Here is a 14,365-nt window from a genome sequence, read left to right as displayed (position 1 = left end):
CTACCAGTGTACTTTCTGACTCTGTTACATACATTTTTTACTCATCAGAATTTCTCACTGAAGTTCCAGTTACAAACACCATCAATCTATTCATTCAACAAATATTTGTGCCAGACATTTTTCCAAGTTTCTGGAGATACATCAATGAACAAAAGAGGCAAAAATTATTAACAAATATTGCTCAAGGGCCTTTGCTAACCATACAAGAATACAAAATGAAAAAGACACAGCTTCTATCCTCAAGGGGGACACAGACTCTAGGGAGAAACAGATGAAAATAAAACAAGACATATACATCCATATGCACCAGAAGAGAGGGGCAAATTAGTGATGATATGGAGGGGCTTGAGAGGAGAGAGACAGAAAATGACTAACCTGTTTTCTTTGCTTTGTTTTAAGGTTGTGTTTGTTTGTTTTTGATGTGGGCCATTTTTTAAGTCTTTATTGAAGTTGTTACAATATTGCTTCTGTTTTATGTTTTGCTTCTTTAGCCACGAGGGAGGTGGGATCTTAGCTCCCCGAAAAGGGATTGAACCTGCACCCCCTGCATTGGAAGGCAAAGTCTTAAACACTGGACTGTCAGGGAAGTCCCACTAACCTGTTTTTTAATGGATAGAAAAATTATCAATCCCTGTGTACAGGTCTGATACTGAAAATCTACCCAGCTTATGCAGCAAGATGCTAATTGAAATGGGAGACTGATCAAATCTTCCAATATTGAATTTGAATTATGTAATTAAATCATGAAAACACACCTTTATAGAAATTTAAGCTGGAAATGCTGCTGGATAATTCAGGAAATGGCAATCCTAGGAACAGGCAAGCAGAAAATTTAGGATTATACATAAATTACTAACCTTATTTTGAGAAAACAACTGATTCACCCACATAAGAAAAAGCAAGATGTTGGAGATTCGACACCAGAAAGTGCATGGAGCTAAGATTTAATTGTGAAACTACATTTGTTATGAGACTGCACAAGGTTAGATTAGATCATAAGCCTTTTGTGTTCTGAGACCCCATTTCGAATGTGTGTTTGTGCAGGGGAAGATTTCCCACACAATCAACAAATAATTCTCTGGACACCAGCAGGGTGTCTTACAGTTCAACTCAATTCAACTCAGTTCTAACACCATCTACCCAGAGATACCATCAGATTCTACAGGTTAAGGGTTCAGTCCTACTAGGCTGTTCCTCCCACTTCAGACACTAGTGATGGGGTTCAGGGCAGGCTGCCCCAGAATGTGCCACTTTGTCATGTGGATTATTGCAAGCTGAAGACAATCAAGGCCCAACAGACTTAAAAGCTTTTTACCTCTCCCTTAACTGCCTAAAAGACTTTAGACAGGGGACTTGCACCAGGAAGAGAGCTTATCAGAGTTAACTTTCTATATCAGAAAGACTTACCTGCAAGGCACGGCAAACATTTGATTACCAAACATTTGCTCTTATCATCTTCCTGTGAATTGTCTTCCTCCCGTTTGAAGCCCCAGACTCTTACTTCCTTCTCTTTAGCTCACGATGGCATATGGGTCTCAATTGCCTGACTGTCTGGGAACCTCATATCTTCAGGATTCCCGTATGTATGAAATTAAATTTTTTTTCTACTGTTACTCTGTCTTATGTCAATTTAATTATTAGGCCAGCCAAAGAACCTAGAAGGGAAGGGAAAAATGTTCCTCCCCTACACCAGTCACAAGCCCAGACTTTTACCTGCACTTCTGACTGACTGTCTAGGTTCGATTAGTTCAACTAATTTGCTAGAGCAATTCATAGAACTCAGAGAAACATTTTGCTTACTAGATTACTGATTTATTATAAGAGGATATAACTCAGGAACAGCCAAATATAAGAGATTTACAGGGCAAGGTATGGGGAAAGCTCTATGACCTCTCTAAGTATCACTCTTGGTAAACTTCCATGTGTTCACCAACCCAGAAGCTCTCAGAACCAGTCCTTTATGGAGACTTCATTACATAGTCATGACTGATAAAATCATTGGCCATTGGTGATTGATTCAACCTCCAGACCCTCCCCTCTCCAAAGAGGTTTGGGGCTGGAGGTTGAAGAGGGGGTGAGTACTGAAAGTTCCAAACATCTAATCACTAGTTTGTTCCCCTGGCAACCAGGCCCCATCCTTGGGCCACCCAAGGGTTTCCCAAGTCACCCCATTAACACAACCAAAGTCACCTTTGTTGATTTTATCAAAGGAAAATCCAAGGGTTTTAGGAGCTCTGTGCCTAGAATGAGGTCAAAGACCAAATATATTCCTTATAGGGCCCAGTATCGCAGTAAGGTAAATCAGATGCAGAACTGGTGGGTTGTACAAATTCAGAGAACATCATTCATATGAATATCTATGTAAATGGCAGAAACAATGTAAACAATATACCTGGACAAGTGCAACACAGCACTAGTGACCAGAAGTGACGAAATCTGAGACTGCTATGCTTAATTAATTCTGAGCAACAGTATTGTGCAAATCCGGAAATCTTGTAGGATGACCTTTCCACAAAGGACAATCTCAAAAACTGTCTGCTACCATTTTTTAGTCTGTCTATGTGTTGGTTGGTTGGCTGGTTGGTTTCTGTTTTTGATTACTTGGGAATGATTATAAAAACAACTTTGAACTGAGAGCTACCTGAGTAAATTTCCCCTGAACAGGAATTTTAAGTCTAACAACCCCTTTGTATATAGTAGCCCAGAACTTTTGCTACCCCCTTTTAGCCCACTCATTTGTGTATTAAAATACTTTGTAAACTGTAAAGAGTTTATTACTATTACTATTATTACCATTAACCAGAATCTAATCAAAAATAGTTTAGAACATTTTGAGAGCACATTAGTAGATGAGAACTACACACATACATACACATACCAGAAAGAAATCAGAAGGTAGAAGCAGTTCTCAAAAAGAACAAGAAGAAAACCCAAGACTTACTTCCAGAGGGTGAAGTTTATGTAAGATGGAGCTGTTACAACTGGAGTATCAGAGGTAATGATCAGAAATGTCAAAATAAAAGGGCAACACTGTGAGGGTGGTCGCAGTGGGGGTCACAGGAAGATGGCACATGGTCCACCTGGGGAAGCTTCTGTTAGGATGGTGCATAGATTCAGAAGCAACATCACACTGCAAGTGACAAAGACTTTTCACAGAAATTGATTTAGTGTGAAAGAAAAGCTCCATCTGGCAACCAGAAAATGCAGCACCACGGAAGGTGTTGCTTGCAAACATGAGGGATGTCCTGTATGTCCTAGACTTGTAGAGAAGGCAAGAACATTAAATAGGGGTAAAGGTTATGAAAGGCAATAATTTGAACCAAAAAGAACCACACAGTAAACCCTAAAGTAAGTCTTACTATTTTGAGAGGGCCTAAGTAAAAATATTAGTATCTTTCTGAACCATGAACCAAGGCAAAGTTTTTGTGTAGTTTTACTTTTTAATTGTTTTGTATATGCACATACACAACAATTTCAAGCTAGTAAAACAGTACTTAAAGCAGGTGCTACTAAGTTATGAGTGTCTTTTCTTCACTCCTCCCATTCACTTGTTGAGATAGTCTGGCTTACCCATTACAACATAAATACCCATTAAGGATGCTTTTTGAAGTAAAGGAGGCTATTTCCATCCACTGCCCTAGGGTCTGTGAAATGAACTAAGAGCACCTCCTCACCTTCCATTAGGCCTTCAACAACCACCGAAGGTAAACAAACCGAAAATAATTCTAACTGCTTTGGCAGTCATTTTGTCACTGCCTTTTGCTGTACCTGGAACTGGGGCCCTTGTGCCTGGTCCTCCTGGGCTGATGTGTTGATGAGGATGTGGAGAAAAGGGAACCTTCATGAACCGTTGGTGGGAATGTAAATTGGTACAACTACTGTGGGTATGGATTTTCCCCAAAAACTTAAAAGCAGGACTACCATATGCCCCAGCAATTCTACTTATGTGTATTTATCCAAAGAAAACAAAAACACTAATTGGAAAAGATATAGGCACCCCAACGTTCACGGCAGCATTATTTACAATAGCCAAGATATGGAAGCAACCTAAGTGTCCATCAATAGATGAATAAAGAAGATGTGGAATATATATACAATGGAATATCATTCAGCCATTAAAAAAAGAATGAAATCTTTCCATTTTCAACAACATGAATGGACCTAGAGGGTATTATAAGTGAAATAAGTCAGAGAAAAACAAATATCATATGATTTCACTTACATGCAGGATCTGAAAAACAAAACAAATGAACAAACATAAGGAAACAGAAATAGACTCATAGGTACAGAGGATAATCTGGTGGTTGTCAGAGGCAAGGAGGTAGGGGAATGGGTGAAATAGGAGAAGAGGATTAAAAGTTACAAACTTCTATCATAAAATAAGTCACGAGGATGTAATGTACAACACAGGGAATATAGTCAATAATATTCTAATAATTTTGTATGGTGATCGATAGTAATTAGACTTATTATGGTGATCATTTCATAATGTATAAAAATATCAAATCACTATGTGGTGCACTTAAAACAAATATAATATTGTAAGTCAATTATACTTCAATTAAAAAAAGAATTACAAGATAACTGGAAATACTAGGAGAAAAAACACAGCATTTCAGAATATTATTCCATTATATTATTTATTACTACAACAATACAATAATCATATTCATTTTAATGGATAAATATTATTTAATGCTTACCAGAATTTCTAATAAGGAACAAGGTATGGATGAGAAAAAATTGTATAGAATGTTAAAATGGGAAAGATCTTAGAGATCATTAGTCCATAATTTGGTTCCAAATCTTATCACCAGGAATTCCTTGGAAATCTCCTCTCTCTATGAAGTAGACACTTTGCTCTGAAAAATCTTATCTGTCTGCCAATATGTGTTATCAATTGCTTGATTTCCTCATTACTGTTTGATCCAAAAGTCTACACTGCCTACTGGTCTTTTAATTCAGCATGAACTAGCCTTTTAGGGTGAGACCTGGACCATATATAAAAAGGAATACTGGTCAGAGCCAGGAGTCTAGGAGAGACATGAAGAAGCTGCTCTCTTCCCACTTCACACCTTACATGGCCCCCATTTCCATACTGTCCACTCTGTGCATATTTGCAGATGGCTACCTGCCCATTCCCTCTAGAATTAGCATTAAATTTTTCTGCTCCTTGGTGTATAGCTTCCTCTGGCATATGTTGCAGGTCTTCCTGTAGCTATCCTCTCTGCAGGGACCCTATGCCCTGCTTCCCTGATTTGCTCTTTGGGGTTGTTCTTATGAGCAAGACTTCAAGTTCTGATCCACACTTCTCTCTGGCTTGGGCCCCTGAGGTCCAAAGCCCAGCTATGTCCAGTTGACAGAGTTGATACTTTGATAGAACGTGGTAGGGGATCCTCGGCCTCAGAATAATTGGTTTAGTTGCTATCTCTCCAATAATGCTGTACAGATTCCTAATACCACAACCTTGCTTATTTTGTTCCATTTTCCCAGAATTCTCTTACCTTTGCTCTCTGCCTGTCAAAATCTTCCTGAAATCATTTCTGTCTCTTGTACTTAGAAGAGATTTTGTCTTTCAGTGAATTGTTACACCACATGTACCACTCAGCTGGCATCTGTCCTTAACTCCATTGGGAGAACTTGTGACATTGTAAAAGGGGCATGGACTTTAGAGCCAGATGAATCTAGATTCACAGCTTAAAGTCACCATGTCCTAGTTCTGGGATCACTAGCAAGCTACTTAACTTCTCTGAACTTACATTTCTTTATCTGCAAAGACTGATAATAATACCTAGTTCACAAAGTTGTGAGGAGAATTTTTTTTTGTGTGTGTGTGTAAGGAGAATTTTAAAACTACACCTGCTCTGGCCTCTCTGGTGCCTGCTGACTATAATGGAGACAATGTGACATTTTCAAAATTAGCTCTTTATTGGTGAGGACAGAACTGTATTCAGACTTACGATGGTTTGACTTATGATCTCTCAATTTTACGATGGTGTGAAAACGATGTGCATTCAGTAGAAACCAGACTTTGAATTTTGAATTCTGATCTTTACCTCAGCTCACAATGTGCAGTACAATACTCTCTCATGAGGCCTGGCAGGGCAAAGAATCACAGCTCCCAGTCAAGCTTGTGATCATGAGGGTAAACAACCAGTACACTTACAACCATTCTGTACCCATACAACCATTCTGTTTTACACTTTCTGCAAAAATTATTTAATAAATTACATGAGATATTCATGGCTAACAATGATCAAAAGAGAGCTGGAGTGGCTAAACTAATATCAGACAAAATAGGCTTTAAGACAAAAATTGTTACTACAGACAAAAGACCCTTTACATTGATTTTAAAAAAAAAAGTCAATTTATCAAGATATAACAATTGTAAATATACATGCACCTGACAACAGAACCCAAAATACATGAAGCAAAAACTGACAGAATTAAAGAGAGAAATAGACAATTTAACAATAATAGTTGGAGATTTGAATACCCTACCATCAATAAGGGATAGAACAAGTAGATACAAGACCAACAAGCAAATAAAAGGCTCAATAACAATATAAGCCTACCAAACCTAATAGATATTTATAGAGCACTCCACCCAACGACAGCAGAATACACATTCTTCTCAAGGGTACATGGAACATTATCCAGGATAGACCATCTTTAGGCCATAAAACAAGTCTCAATAAATTTAAAAGTATTGAAACTATGCAAAGTATATCTCTGACCACAATAGAATGAAATTATAAATGATGTGAAGCTTGGAGGTGTATTTATTCTGAAAGGTCATCTAAAAATTGCAGATTATATTATGGGGGGGAGGGAAGGAGGATAGATATTGGGGGACATGTATTAATTTCTGCCATATAAGGTTGTTGTTGGGACCAGATACAATAATATGTGAGCAAGACTTTGGTCATTCATAAACCATTATACAAGGTGACTCATTGTTATTGCTCATCTGGTCAGGTTGGCAGGGATACCAGCCATCTCCAAGGCTGAAAGAGTTGTTTTCTTGAATTCAACATTTACTCTCCAAGATTTCAAACTCTCAGCACAAGCACAGAAGAGTATTTCTCCACAAAGTAGATTAGAGAATAGCCTTTGCTGCCAAAAAGTTTCCCTGAAACCCAGGTCCTCTGGTCGCTGGTTTCCTGGGAGTAGGGAGTCAGTTTATAGCAGTTAAGGTTGTGGGTATTGTCAAGCACTGGGCAATTTTAATTGTCCTTAGATGTTCTTTCTCTCTGATGACCTTGTTTTTATTGAACATTGTCATGATTTCTGATTCTTCTAAAAGCTTTTAGGTAATTTGACTTTGCATGAAAGAGAGGCAGGGAATTCAGCTGACATGGAATTGAATTAATATAAGTCCTGAGCCTATTGATTTATAAGTACAAGCAGAGATTAGAGCACCTGCACACTCTTATCTTGAACCCATGCCATCTGATTTAAGTAAACCAGCCACAAAACACTCTTTTTTTCCAAATCTGGCATCCAGATAGCTCTATTCACAGAGGAGTTAAAAAACAACCTCATGGCAATATCAGAGTCCAAAATAGTTTCTGTATATTGGAGAAAGAATTAAAAATAAATAAATACTCTTATGTGCCCTTCCCAGAATTTCCCATTAAGGTGTCCCTATTAAAGTAAATCATAATATATAATATCTCTGGCATGTAACCCAAAATGCTCACCATAAACTAGCAATTTCTTTGGAATCTTATATTTTATTGTAAAACTTTATGTGAATTTTGCATTTTGCCTCATGGTTTTCATGTTAAAGTATTTTAAATTGTATATCTTCAAAAAATAATATTTCAAGGAGAATCACCATATATAACATATAGCTGCAGCCCCTGCCCCACACACGCAGAGCATTGCACCCCTTTTTAGAAGTCTGGGGATAGGGCAATGCCAGGGCTAGTGATAGTGTTATGGGGCACTCCCACAGGGCCTTGTGCTGATTATTTGGGAGACGGCACATCTTATTCACCTGTTTTGTTCACTAATGTGTCCTAAGTGCCTGGAACAGGATTGAGTACATGGTAGGTGCCATATTAATATTTGTTGGATGACTAATATCTTCTAAGGATCTCATTTGTCAGATCTTTTATTCCAGAAAATGAATAATGTGTCTGATATCACAAAATAAAATATTTAATGGGTGCTATTACTTATTGAGTGCCTATTTTGTACTGGGCATGTACATATATTTCAACTCTGCAAGAGAATTTTTTTCATTCCATATTTCATGGATGAAGAAAACAGGTTCAGGAGATTAAGTAACTTGATCCAGGTCACATAATTAATGTAAGTTTTGTCCAAATTGAATTTTTTCCTCTAGGTCTCACTTACTTCCACTTTCAGAAGGTGCACACATTAAAGGCTAGTTACACAAAGGCACTCTTTGCCTACATGAGATATGTCAAGTGTTATTGCATGGCTTGATCCAAAGTGGTTTTGGAATTTGAATACCTAATGCTTAAGTCTAGTCTACCTGGGGCTCATTCATTAGTTTCATTAATATTGCTCTGTGCTGAGGGAACTCTGCTCAATACTCTGTGAAAACCTAAATGGAAAAAGAATTTGAAAAAGAATAGATACATGTATATGTATTACTGAACCACTCTGCTGTACACCTGAAACTAACACTACATTGTAAATCAACTATACTCCAATATAAAATAAAAATTTAAAAATATATATATATATATATATATATATTGCTCTGTACTGTCCTGTATAGTAGCCACTAACCACATGTCTGACTAAGGAGCACCTAAAATGTGGCTAATCCCAACTGAGATGTGCTATAAATGTAAACACACACCAGATTTCAAAGACCTTGTGTGAAAAGAGGAATGTAAAATTTAAATAATTTTTATATTGATTACATGTTAAAATGACAATATTACTAAAATTAATTTTTATTGTTTTATCTCACTTATAATGTAGCTACTAGAAAATTTAGAAACTTTAGATGTGTGGCTTGCATTAGGATGAGCTCAAGCTGGAGAAAAAGGGATGATTATCATCTTGTTGCTAATGGCCACAAAGCAACACTTGATGTTTCCCAAACACAGCAGGCTGTGGCCACTTCTTTCCTCCATGGCTTTGCACATGCCTAAAATGCCCTTCTTGGGCTTGACCACCTACCCTGACCTGCAGGGAGCTCTAATTCCTCTGTCCTTTTGGTCTCCATGGTCTCTTTGGATCTCCCTTCATTATAGCCTCTAATACAATATTTGGCTCTTCGTTTCAAGTTGGCCTCTGACAAAACAGTGAGCTGGTTGAAGATAGGAATGTGTCTTACTGTATTACTAGCTCCTGGCCTGACTTATATTTGTTAAACAATGAAACTGAATTGGGAGTTGGTGCAGTCTTTCTGGGAATATTCTGTGATTCTATTCCTTCTCCTTCTCCTTCCCCACAATTCAGTTCCAGTACCTTCCCTTACACAGATATCTTGTACTTTGAGGAAGCTCCGAAGTACAAATTCTTTGAACTGAAAAGTTCAAAGATGTAAGGTTATCAAGAGTCAATGGAGAGAGCTCTGATGAAAGATGACAGAAAAACTGGGCTCCAGTTCCTCCTCTGCCCTCATGGGCTGCACTGAACAGGTCACTTCATTCTCCTCTGAAACCTGAAGTGAGGTCACTAAAATCTAGAATTTCTGAATTTAGTAGAGAACAAAAATTCATTTTAGATTAATGAGCCAAAAAGTAACCACTACAAAGTGTTCCAAGAGAGGCTCAAGCAAAATACTCTTTGTAAATCAAATACATAGAAACACACAAAAATTCAGCGCAGTAACAAACACATCAGAGGGATTGTTTCAAGGGAAAGTGGAGGGAAAGGGAAATTAATCTAAAAGGAAGTAAAGAAACAAAGCACGTGGAAGCCCTTGCACAGACCAGTAATGACAGTTTGCCATAAATTAAGGTGTATTCAGCCCTCTGCATGTGAGGTCCAAAGAAAGGTAGCAGTTATTATTTATGAAAATTGGCCAGATTGACTGAAGAGGGGGAGAAAACTGGAAGCAGGTAATTAATTGTGACATGCGGGCAACAGCAGGGAGCAGGATGGATTAGAAAGATGAAAGGAGCATATATGTACCCCAGGAAAGTGACAGGATGAGGAATATGAAGCTCAAAGAAAAGCAAGTGCTGCCCAAATCCACTGTCTCCAGACATTCAGTCCAGTTCCTTTTCCCTGAGCCGGGCTAAAAGGCAGAAAGACCCATCTAAAGAGCTTTCTCTGACTTAACATAATGAGACGCTATGTAAAGAGTGAACTTAATTTAGGCAATGGAGTTGACCAGAACAAACAGCAATAAAGCAGAAATGATTAAAAACACGTCAATCACATTTATCCCTCAGAGCGTACGATGTTTACACAGTCTCCCAATCAGCTGTGTTACTCCAGCCACCAGATCTGCTAAACTGGCCTCCTGGTGTTGAAAAAAATCCAACAGTAAAGGCCTGAGCAACCCTTGCATTTCTGAAAGTACAATAAGAGAGGCACTTCTGTCACCACTACCTGCAAAAAATCTGCTCATTTTGCAGGTAACGGAAGAACAATCATGACAGCAAAAGGTTATCCTGAAATTTTTTCTGAGGAGACCTGCTATGGATTGAATTGTATGTCCCTCCTCCATGCCCCACAAACTCATATACTGAAGTTCTAGCCCCCAATACAAAATAATATGACCTTCTCTGGAAATACAGTTTTTGTAGATGCAATTAGTTAAGATGGGGCTGCACTGGAGTTGCGCGGAAGGTCCCTAAGCCAATATTAATAGTGTACAGATCTTCCTCTACTTACAACGGAGTTATGTTCCAATAAACCCATGGTAAATTGAGACTATCATAAGTTGAAAATTTATTTAATACACCTAACCTACCAAATACCAGTGCTCAGCCTAGCCTATCTTAAACATGCTCAGAACACTTAACGTTAGCTTACTGTTGGGCAAAATCATCCAACACAAAGCCTATTTTATAATAAAGTACGGACTATCTCATGTAATTTATTGAATACCACACTAAAAGTGAAAAACAGAATGGTTGTAAGTGTATCTGTTGTTTACCCTTGTGATCACTGGCTGACTGGGAGCTGCGTCTCACTGCTGCTGCCCTGCATCTTGAGAAAGAATCGTACCACATATCACTAGCCTGGGAAAAGATCAAGATTCGAAATTTGAATTACGGTCTCTACTGAATGCATATCACTTTCACACCATTGTAAAGTAGAAAAATGGTAAGTGGAACCATCATAAATCAGGGACCTTCTGTACTTACAAAAAAGGGGGAATTTGCACATGCGCACACACACACACTCTTATACATGATGCCATATGAAGATAAAGGCAGAGATTGGGGAAATGCCGCTACAAACCAAGGAACACCAAAAATTGTCAGCAGACCACTAAAAGCTAGAGAAGAAGCATGGGACAGATTCTTCTTCACAGCTCTCAGAAGGAACCAATGCTGATAACACCTTGATCTTGGACTTCCAAACTCCAGCACTGTGAGACAATACATTTCTGTTGTTTAAGCTACTTACATCCTTTGTTACTGCAGCCCTAGCAAACTAATACGAGTCCACAGCTTAATGAATAAGGAATAATACCTTACATTGGCTGTAAGGTATCACAGCCGGGACCTCAGGCTCTCTGCCTAAGAACCACATTGCCTAAGGATAGAACCTGGATCCATCACCGAGAAGCTAAGAAGCCACAGAACATGGCTCAACTTCAGCACCTCAATTCCCTCAACTGTGAAACAGATATAATAATAGTCCTACTTCATAGGATGAAATGAGCTAATACTGTTTTGTGTATAACATGTACTCAATAAATATTAGCTACTGTGATTGCCATAGTGCACTGTAAATTACAAAGCACTTTCACATATTTCATTCCATCTTCCCTCCATTCTATGAGGGTAATGTTTTTATTTACATTTTACAATTGGAGAGTCTGAAACCCAGATGTTTTAATTAGACAGTATGGGGTAGGTTTGGGATTTAGGTGGATCTGGGTTGGAATCCCTACTCTACTACCTTCTAGCTATGTAACTTTGGGCATATTTTTTAAACCCCTTCCAAATCCCTGTTTTTCCAGATTTCAAATGAAGAATTTTGAGAAAGAGATATGTATGGCCAGTGTCTTGTTTATACTTGGCCTTAGATAAATTGTTTTCACTGTTATTAAGTAATTGTCCACAATCACACCAATTATTGGCAGAGCCAGGACTTGAACAAGCTTCACATGTATTCTGCTACACCTCACCATCTCCCTAAGAACAGATGGTAAACATCAAAATCAGGAAAAGTTTGTAAGATATAGAGGAACAAGTTATTGTGACTTAGAGAAGTCGTATATTCCCTGGTCCTAAAATATGAGAACTGCAGAGTTAATCAGGAGGTAAAGAGCAGAGGAGAGAAAAGGCTAGAAGAGAGGAAGAAAAATAAGAAAATATTGGGTCTCACCTCTAACTATCATTTGTCCCAATATATTTGAAGAAACCCAATGGCTGATGGTCAAGCTCCAGTTGAAATCTTAAGATCTGAGTCTCATGATGGGAGTAGTTGTTTACCAGGACGGCATGTTTTCTTCACATTTAAAAATAGCAATGGAACAGCCGTGAAACTAAGCCAGGTGGGATGGTTAAGAGTCATTAAGCAAAAACTGTCTCAAGGTCTTTCTAGTGAGTGGATTCTTGCTCCAAGCTACTAAAAAAGTCATGCAGCATCACCTACTCTCATATTTTTCACTTATAAACCAAAGGGAAGAAGAGAGAAAGGTGAAGGTAATATAAACAGCATTTATTAAAGGTGTTCTATGTCAGTCACTGTATATATCAGATATTATCTTATTTGATCTTCACAAGAACCCATTATTCCCATTTTACAGATGAAAAACTGAGGCTCAGATAAGTTAAGAAACAACATGGTCACACATCTAAGAAGTAAATAGCAGAGCCACAATTTAAATGCAGATGTCTGATTATAAAGTTCATGCTCAGTCCACAAAATTCTGATTCTATCATGAGCAAAGCATTGAACTTCTGAAGACTTGACTATCCCATTTTTTAATGCAGAAAAAGCAAAAGTAATCATACAGAATTATCAGAGGCAGGGACATGCTTTAGTGACCAAAATATATAAAGTAATTTATAAATTTGATCACTGTGATGCTTATGTGTTTGCAGAGTCATAACATGAGACTCAACATTTGATGTTTTTCCTATGATAACTTATTTATAGCACAGGAAACCAACATGCTCTATAAATAGAGGACAATAAAATCTTATTTTAAAAGTTCATAAATTTAAATTTAATTAACTACTAAATATGTTTGTGTTTCCATCAATGATCAACTATTCAACTATTCAGTTAAAAACAATGCAAGTCTGATCCAATAACCAGAGTCAGACCTACAGCAAAACTCTCACATAGGAGAAGGAAGCTGGTGGTGTCCCAGTCTTTGCTCTCTGTGCCCTTTTATCCTTCTAACTGCTCACTGCACTTCTCTATCTCTTTTCTTTTGCCCACCAAAACCTGTTCTCAAGAGGCCTAGCATCAGGTATCTACAATTTAGGATAAATTTTAAACAGTGTGCTACTGGATATTTAAATTATTGATCTCTTTGCTGCAGGAGGTACAGGAGCAGAGGAGAGGAAACGATGGAGGAAGGAGAGGAAACTGGGCTTTGTCCTTTATGCTGATCGTGCTATTATTGTTAAATCAACCACCAATAGCTGAGAAAGATAAAGAGCAAGAGAGAGAGGCATAAGCTTGTCTGTCTATAGAAAGATGACAGACATTATTCAAGAAGGTGGGCTAAAGACAACGTGATGAAATGGAAGAACCACTAGCCTTCGAGTCCTAAGACCTAGGATTTAGTTCTCACTCTGTCACTCTCTAGTTTCACACTTCAGGCAAATCACTCTTCCTTTTCGGAACTCCATTTCTTCAACTGAAGATCTAGAAGGCTGAAGTAACAATTTCTAAGGACATTCAGACTTTGATTTTCTATGATTCTAATATTTGAGCATCCTTGATATCACAGCATGTGGATTAATGACTATTATGTTTATAATTTATAAATAAGTAGGTTTATACAACAAGAAGAATATTTTCATCCCCAAGCTCCAAAAACATATTTTCCTTTTTTTGGTACATAGAATAAGTCCTTTTATGCTGAAATTAAATTATCATTGATTTTTCACCCAAACTCTGACCTATCAGTACATGTCATTTCCACCACAACCTGGGACACCTCCTTTTGCCCATAGATTCCCCTTCACCTTCCTCTCACAAGTGCCCTCCTCTTTTCACTGGGCAGTAAAAT

The sequence above is a fragment of the Eschrichtius robustus genome, chromosome 3 (assembly GCF_028021215.1).
Source record: "Eschrichtius robustus isolate mEscRob2 chromosome 3, mEscRob2.pri, whole genome shotgun sequence".
Lineage (NCBI taxonomy): Eukaryota > Metazoa > Chordata > Mammalia > Artiodactyla > Eschrichtiidae > Eschrichtius > Eschrichtius robustus.
This window is presented reverse-complemented; position numbering follows the sequence as displayed.